Source organism: Acomys minous (genome assembly GCF_964271855.1).
Source record: "Acomys minous genome assembly, chromosome: 20".
NCBI lineage: Eukaryota > Metazoa > Chordata > Mammalia > Rodentia > Muridae > Acomys > Acomys minous.
Window position 1 is genome coordinate 14088790 of NC_140502.1, and position 8888 is coordinate 14097677.

The following is an 8888-nucleotide window of genomic DNA, read 5'->3' on the forward strand; positions in this document are numbered from 1 at the left end:
TTCTCTCTTTGCTTTGGTCTTTAGGGATGGAGATTGAATTAGGGTCATTTTCATGGTAGACATGGGAAGAGATGAATAAAGAACATAAATTTGTTACCTCCATCCCCTGTTTCTCCCCCATCAAGAAAGGGTTTGTTTGTGTAGTCTTGGCTGTTCTGGAACTCTCTTTGTAGACCAAGCTGGCCTCAAACTCAGTGAGATCCAACTGCCTCTGGACTATTGGTATTAAAGGCATTTGCCACCACATTAGCTCCTGCTTTTTTCCAATGAAAAGATTTAAGTCCTTTGCATTGCTTATCTCAAAATCAGTCTATCACAGATTGCTTTTTATTTAGTCTCCGTCCAGATTAGGAGATAAGTGCCCACCTTTGTGCTGGGGTGAGACGACTTGCTACTTTCACAAACACTGGTGTCCAGAAGGAGAAATACCTGACCCCACCTAGAAACTGATAAACCTGTGTCTTAGTCTTTGGAGTTGGGATTTAAAGGGTGGCAGTAATATACTCTGAGGCAGATACCTTTTGACCCCTTTTAGCTGGCATCCACGATAGGTATCCTACATAATTGGGCTTCCCTAGCCAATATTCTATAGCCTTGTAACTCTTGCAGATATAACTCCACAGTCTTTTTAAACTGTTATCCCATGAAACCTCTAATGGTGAGGCACAAAGTCTGCATTTGTTGTCTTTAAAACTTGTAGGAAAACGGACCACTAATGTTGTCTGCTGTAACCTCCCACTGGGTATGTACATTAAAAGCAAAGATGGCTTCACTCAGCTTTGCCAATTGGAAGCTAAAGAAAACATCGTTCAGATTCAGAGAATATATACTTGTTTCACTGGAAGCATCAGATTCAGGAGAATCAGTGTTTGCAGGTTTCTTAATCGGCTGGGGAGCCGTTTTCCAGAATGACTGGCTGGGAATCAGGATATATATATATATATATATATATATATATATATATATATATATATATATATATATATATATATATATGTGTGTGTGTGTGTGTGTGTGTGTGTGTGTTTGTGTGTTTCTGTGTGTGTCTGTGTGTGTGTGTGTATAGGAGGTAGTGCAGGAAGGAGCTGCAGTGACCTTTTTATGATTAGAGTCACACATACGATTTCTTTTTAAACTCTGGCCAGCTGCTTTAAATCAGCTGTTCTTGCTGAAACTTCCCTCCTAGTCTCTCAGTCTGAATTTTCTCTCATCCTCTTTCTCAATTGTTCTTCTTTGCTCATAGTATCTTTGGAAATAGGTTATGAACTTATGGATCACTCTCATTCTCTGTTTTGTGTTCAGCTATGTATAGCTACCTCTCTCTGAATCCTGTCTCTACAAAACTCGCCTAGTAAAACTGTCTGAATTCCACATGTTGGAATGGCAGGAACTGAACTACACTTCATCTAGCTGAGTCAGCTGAACTGACAGAAAAGAACTAACAAGAATTCAGACCTCCATGATTGCCTGAGATCTTGGATTGACAACATGTGTCACCACACCCTGACATGAGATTATTTTATCTAAAAGTTGCTTTATTCTGGGATGGCCTTTAATCGGAGATCTATTTGTTTGTCTCTTGGGATTGAAGTTATTTCTGCATTCCAACTGGATTAAGAAGAGCTAGAAGATTTTTGGATGTGATCTCTTGCCCGTTCAGCCATATTGTGAATTGAAATTTCTCTGTACAGATGGGGTCAGTATCAGAGTGTAGAGTGGGCTCTGTTTTCAGTACTAAATCTACTGTGTAGTGGGACATTCTTATTATTCTCTAATGAAAACTACTGTATGTCATCATAAGATACACAGAGGCTTAAAGTCCAGATTAGCTCTGTCACTGAGCCTCACCAAGACATTTGTGAAAATTTTGCACTAATTTGATAATGTAGTTAACTTTAATCCTTTTCTAGGTATCAAGAAATCTTCACATGACTTAGTAAAGTAAGGTAGGTCTTCCATGACACAGGTTTCCTGAACAAGTAAGAAGATAGGTGAAGCTTCCATATTCACCCAGGTGCAAGTAATTAAACTTCCAGGAAACACACTTCAGGGAGGATGGATTGGAGTAAAAGCAATGCATCCTCTCAAAAAAATACAACAGCAGCTCTCTGTGGCCACCTATTCATTATAGGGCCAATCTGTGACCAAACAATCCATGATCAGGCCTATGCATATAGAAGATCTTAGGGGCAACTGTGGGACTGTAAGGGATTTAATTATCCAGGGAACAAGATTTAGGATCTAGATGCTCGATGTAGAACTAGCATGATGGTGGTGGTATCATGGCTGAAGAGTAGTTGCCAAAATTATCTAAGGCTGAGGAGACAAATCCCCATCAAGAAGGGAGGAACAAAGTGAGTTTCGTGTCCTTTATCTCGGTCTAAAGGAGGCAGAAGCAGGTGGATCTCTGTGACATGATGGCCAGACTGGTCTAGGTAGTGAGACTCTGTCTCAGTTTCATAAAGAGATAAAAAAGAAGGAGTATCAGCCATGTCAATATAGAGCAGTGAATCTGGACAGTGTGCTGCATGAAGGCTCATTTCTTGAGGTGGTCATCAACCAGTGGAATCCACATTTCTTCTGAGTTGACCCTTAATGGTGCAGGAGAATGAAGAGGTTTTGGCCAAGAAAGAGTTAATTTTTGTTGTTCCAAGCAAACCAGGCAGCCATATAAGGTGGCACTGCACACTGAGTGAGGCCTCAGGGTGGGGTTTTAGGTGGGCAAGAGGGGATTAAGGGTGTGTTGGTGGGAGGGTCCTGGATGAAGAACCTATTTAAGGCCTCATTCCTGGAGTAGAGCTTCGAGCTTCGAACTTCAGGAGGGATCTGGGAAGATGGCAGAGCCTACAGAAATCCAGGGTGAGTTTTCGGTGTAGATGAGAATGTGACTGGCTGGAGGCTGTACTCTTTTCAACTTCTAGCTACAATGAATAGGAGTCTCTCTTTCTCCACAGGGTCTTCATCACATGATTTTTTAAAAAATTATCTTGACCTTTCTGATTATATAAAATAAAATTTTGAAATGTTTGTTTGTGTCCATGTGATGGCTACCTATGTTTAATATTTCTTTGTTGGTTGGTTTCCTTTTTACTAATCTGGGAAATCTATATATTCCAGACTGTCTTTGATCTCTCTGTGGAGTCCATAGTTGGAAGGACCTCACAGGTATCCTACTACCTCATGCTTCTAAATGTGGGAATAAATGCCTGAAAGCAGCAGTGAAGGGGAGTTTAATATTTGTCATCTTCCCCACCACCACTGCTAGCAGCAGCAGCAGCAGCACTCTGTATTCTCTGAGAAGACCTGGATATTCTTAAACTTTCTCTGTAGACCCATCTGGCTTCAAATTCAGATATCCACATTCCTCTGCCTCTTTAGTGGTGGATGAAAGTTGTAATTCACCATGTCCTCTGGCCACTGCTTTTTCTTGAAATTCAATGTTAAAATTTTAGTATGTTGTAAATACTAATCATCTATCTGATTTTGTTGTTTGAGAAAATATTTCTTTGAAGATGACACACAGATGTCTAATCTCTACAAACATGGAACCAATTTCAGAACAAAGTAGAGATACCACCAAAGTACAATGTAAAAACCTTAATTTTGTACATGTTACTTATATGTTGAAAAACACTGGGTTTACCTGGCATGGCGGTGCACGTCTTTAATCCCAGAAGTCGGGAGGCAGAGGCAGGCAGATTGCTGCAAGTTCGAGGCCAGCCTGGTCTACAAAGTGAGTTTAGGACAGCCGAGGATGGACAGAAAAACCCAGCCTTGAAAAAAAGTCTCACTGTGTATAAGAAGGATACTTTAATTTAGGCACAATGATCATGTGAGGAATAGTTGGGTTTCATTCTCTCTCTCTCTCTCTCTCTCTCTCTCTCTCTCTCTCTCTCTCTCGCTATTATACTTACTAATTTGCTATTTTTTTTATAAAAATGAAGGGAGGAGATATTCACAGGCTACAGATTAAGGAAGAATTTGGAGTAGGGAAGAATGTTTGTTGTGTTTGAGGAAAAGTTTTTCTGTGTTATCCAGCTGTCCTGGAAAGTGACACCCTGGAACTCTCAATGGTCATCCTGTTTTAGCAACTTGTCCCCTAGGATTAACAGAAGGCTCTATGCCATGTGATTAAAATATTTTGTACAACATTCTTTTAATAATGGGTCAACTCCCATTGTGGTGTGACTTACATATGTTGTTTTATTATTCTCCATTAAAAATGACTATCTTCCCATCATTACATCATATAAGGGACAATATAAATGTATATATAACACAATCAATATATAAATATTAACATACATGACATGCTTAATATCTTGTTTCATTCGTATAGAGTATACTCTGTTCATATAGGCATATTGTGGATTGAATTGTTACTTTTAAAGATTTATTTACTTACTATGTTTAAAATGTTCTGCCTGCATGTGTGCTATCCTAGCAGAAGAGCGCACCAGATCTCACTATAGATGGTTGTGGTCCACCATATGTTTGTGTGAATTGAATTCAGGATCTGTGGAAAAGCACCCAATGCTCTTAAACTCTTAGCATTCTCTCCAGCCCTGGTTGTAATCATTAACTGTAATGAATTTTTTCTTTGGTGTGCTTCATATGTATTTGATTTTTACATTTTTCTTATTTAATCAATTTACAGCCTGATCACAGCCCCTTCCATTTTTCCTTCTCAGCCCAGTTCTCATGAGCCCTCCCCTCATTCTCCTATCCCCATCTCCTTAGAGAAATAGAGTCCCCTGTGGTTACCAACACAGGTGGGCATATCAAATTACAGAAGGACTGAGGGCATCTTCTGCCAATGGGCCCAGACCAGGCAGTCCAGCTATGGGAAAGGGTCCTAAAGGCAAGCAACAGAGTAAGAGACAATCTTTGCTCCACCTGATAGTGGACACACATAGAGAACAAGCAGCAGATCTGCCTCAAATGGGAAGTAAGCAGCCTTAGTAGAGCCCATTTGTTCTTTGTAGTTGGTGTTGTGGTCCATGTGAGCCACCATGGACCCAGTTAATTTGCTACTGAAGGTGTTCTTCTAGTGCCCTGACTTTTCTGTCTGCCTCAATTCTTTCTCCCCCTCTTCACAGGACTCCCAGAGCCTCACTTGTTTTTAGGCTGTGGGTCTCTGAATCTGTTTCCATCATCTGATGGAGGAGCCTTTCATAAGACCATCATGCTGGGCTCCTCTCTGTAAGTTTATCAGAGTATCATTAGAAGTGGTTAGAGGTAGGCTGTCCGTCGTGGGGTGGATCTCCAGTTAGGCCAGTCCTTGTTTTTCAGTCCCACAATCTCTGTTCGATCTTGATCCTACAATTCTTTAGGTTGAAGCCATTGTGGGTTGAAGGATTGTGGGAATTTTTCTGAAAATGATAGAAGCTTATGTGAGGTGGCTGTAGAGATTAGGAAGAGCTGGGGATGGAGAAATAATGAAGTTAAATATATATTCACATTAATAACTGACTGGTTTTATTTTGAGGAAGGGTTTTCTCTAATTTCCAGCTGTATTGTAAAGTCTTATGTAGAACAGCGTATCCTGTAACTCAGAGAGGTCCCCTTGCCTTTGCAAGGTGACTTCTAGGATTATATGTCATCTATATATCATGTGACTAAAATAATTTCACAAACAGTTTTTCCAAAAAACAAAAACAGTAATTGTTTTTCTGGGTCCAAAGTTGGCTCACCCGGTGAAGGCACTTGAAGAGAAGAGATTTGAAATATGTCCACTGTCATAAACATGTGGCTTCTCAACCCCAATATGATATAATAGCGAAGTTAAAATATTGAAAGACATCTCCATGAACCTTCTGTGTAATAAAGGCTTAAGGTACTGGTATGGAAACAAGGATGAGGCCTGAATGTCCTTCTCTACAAAGTAGACATTGGCTCTGACTTGCTTCTAGCCATGCCTTCCTCACAAAACTCAATCATTTTCTGATTTCTCCTTTTTTATTCAGTCACCAACACTAGTGAGAGAAATAGATCTTATGCATAGTAAAAATGGAAAGAGATGTCTTAATAATATGAATTTATAGTCTCCATCCTTGGATTTTTTTTCAAAGAAAAGCTCTTGTCTCAGTCCTGGGTGTACTTGATGTCACTCTGTAGTCTTGGCTGATCTTAAGCTGAGAATTCTCCACCTGCATTAATGAAGGAGTTGGGAATACAGGCTGTCATTCCTCTTCTGACCCTTATGTAGTTTTGATAACACTAAGTGTTTGTCTCATTTGAAAACCTAGAGACCCACATAGAGAAATTTTCTGTTGTTTGAATATTGTATCTGTAGAGCTGATGTGATGATTTTTTCTCCTCACAGGTTCCCCAGTTGAAGAATGTATTCCAGTAGGACCACATTGTAGTAGGCTTCCATATCCACCAGTGTTTCGAATTCTGCCGTTTAATTCATCCTACCCAAGAAACTTAGGACCCAAAAGGTTCCAAGGCTTCCACCCGAATTTCCAAATGTCTTCATATGCACTCATGGACACAGGTTTTCAAATGCCACAAGAACATGCAAAAAATGTACGTCTCCAAAGGACTCAATATCCTCTAGTGCCCACAGGATTTCCTACACAATCAAGCCTCCAAAGACATCCAGATTTGACAAGCAACTTAGATCACCAAATGTCTCAAAGTTTTCTACTTCCTGGAGGATCCGGGAATCAGACGCATCTCGAAAGGCATCTAGGATTTCAAAGCAATCAAAATCTCTACATTGCCCAAAGGGCCCTAGAGGCTCAAGCAACCACCAAACCACCAAGTCTCCAATGGGATTCAGAATATCAAAGGTACCAAGTTCCCCAAGTATCCTTTGGATCTTCAAGTAAACCATGTATCCGTATGGACCCAGATCTCGTAGGGAACTCAAGTCTGCCAACATCAAGAACTAACCCAGTTCACTCAATACCCCATATGCCCTCATCTTCCTCAGCAAGGTCTCACAATTACAGTGAAGTTCACCTCAGTACTCCAAGGCAAAAAAAGAGGTGTCGAATTAAGTATTCCGAAGAACAAAATCGCCAGCTGCAAGAGTATTTTGATGAGTGCATGTACCCAAGCAAAGAGCAACGCACAGAGCTAGCCCAGAATCTTGGAGTGACAGACTATCAGATCCAGGTATGACTTTTTCTTCAATCTTTCCCCTTGCACACAGAGTATTTTTCCAGTCAGCACCTTCACTGTTTTGGAAATCCCTCTCAGTTTGTGCCTGTACAATCCCGGGAGACCATGCCATAGATGTTGACTGTAGATGTTTGTTCATCCAGGGCTAGATATGGCATTCTGCTTGTGCATGGGTACTTAGTTAGAGACACATTATCAGTATGTAGTGTCTCTGGGACCCAGACATTTATGTTTCTAGTAAAGACATAGAAAATCTTGGTGGTTACCCTAGGATTTGAGTGTTAGGTGGTATCTATCCTGACGTCCTAACTCTTTTTAGGCATCTACTACAACTTCCTATTCTGACCCAGGCTGACACACACAGGTCTTCCTATAACTCCTCTTTTTGTGTTTCCAGATCTGGTTCAAGAACCGCCGAGCTATGTACAAACGTAAAAATCTCCATTGTGTCGGCCAAGCTCCTGCTGCTGCTGCTGCTGCTGCTGCAATCTCTGGGAATTTTCTAGGAAGAGGGACCCAGAATGACCCAGCAGTAGCTGAGTGTGCCTCCACTGAAGCTAAACTCGCTATGGAAGCTGCATTCCAACAAAAAGATGGTGCTGAGGACTCAACTGCAGATATTCAGGAACTCTGGAAAGAAATCCTTAAAGATCATGGTATAACAGAGGACATGATGGATCTTATTACATCACACTCCGAATGAACACATTGACCTTGGATTGGTTGAGGACCAGAAATCTGTAAAACAAAGAAGAGGGGTGGTAGTGAAAGCCATTAGTCTTCTTTTGTTTGTATAGATGCAATATCGTCTGTACTAGTTTCGTGACACTGTTATCAACAGAATGATAGGGTTTCCAAGGCTACTTAGAATATTCATCACTTATTGTTAAATTATACATTAAATAAAAGTACAAAACCTCTTTTTATGGTCTGTTCTTTCCAGATTCTGTTAGAGTTGCCTTTCCGTGTGTGTGTGTGTGTGTGTGTGTGTGTGTGTGTGTGTGTGTGTATGTCTGTGTGTCTGTGTGTCTGTGTGTTGTGTCTTGTGTGCCTATATCCATAGAAACTAACATCTGGTGCCTGGGAGGCCAGACAATGTTTTATGAGCTTCTGGGATTATAACTACTGACAGTTGTGAGGAAGAATACATGTGCTTGCAACTTAACTCAAGTCTTGTGCAGAAAGAACTTAGCTTGATGATTCCAAAGATGACTAATTGCTTTATATCTTCAGTGGAAATATCTAAATAAAAAAGGCTGTGGTGTTCTTAATCCTTTGCAAAACATGTTACCATTTTAAAATTTGTCTTTCATGTTTCAGTAGATAAAAGCAATATAATGGCTCACTATCAGCTTCAATTCTATTTCTAGTGGCTACTATGTCCTATTCTTGCCATCGAGGACAGGGTGCACACCTTCTATATTTATATGAACGTAAAATGTTCATATACATAAAATAAAAGTACTATTTGAACTAACTAAATGGCCTAAAGCTGGCCCTTCATAAACTAAAACAGATTTATTTTGTAAAAGTTTAGTGTGTCCATGAAACTCATAGCTCGCTGGTGTGTACAAGTTATAGTTCCACATACAAGAATATTTTTTCTTTTTACACCCTGATTGTAACATCTGTAACAGTGTCATGTCACTGTACTCAGATAAATATGCTTTGGTGACTTGGGGCCTAAATCTGCATTGTGTAATCCATTCATAAATTTTTATATAGTTTCTATTTTATTATCTTAAGCAAGTTTGTTA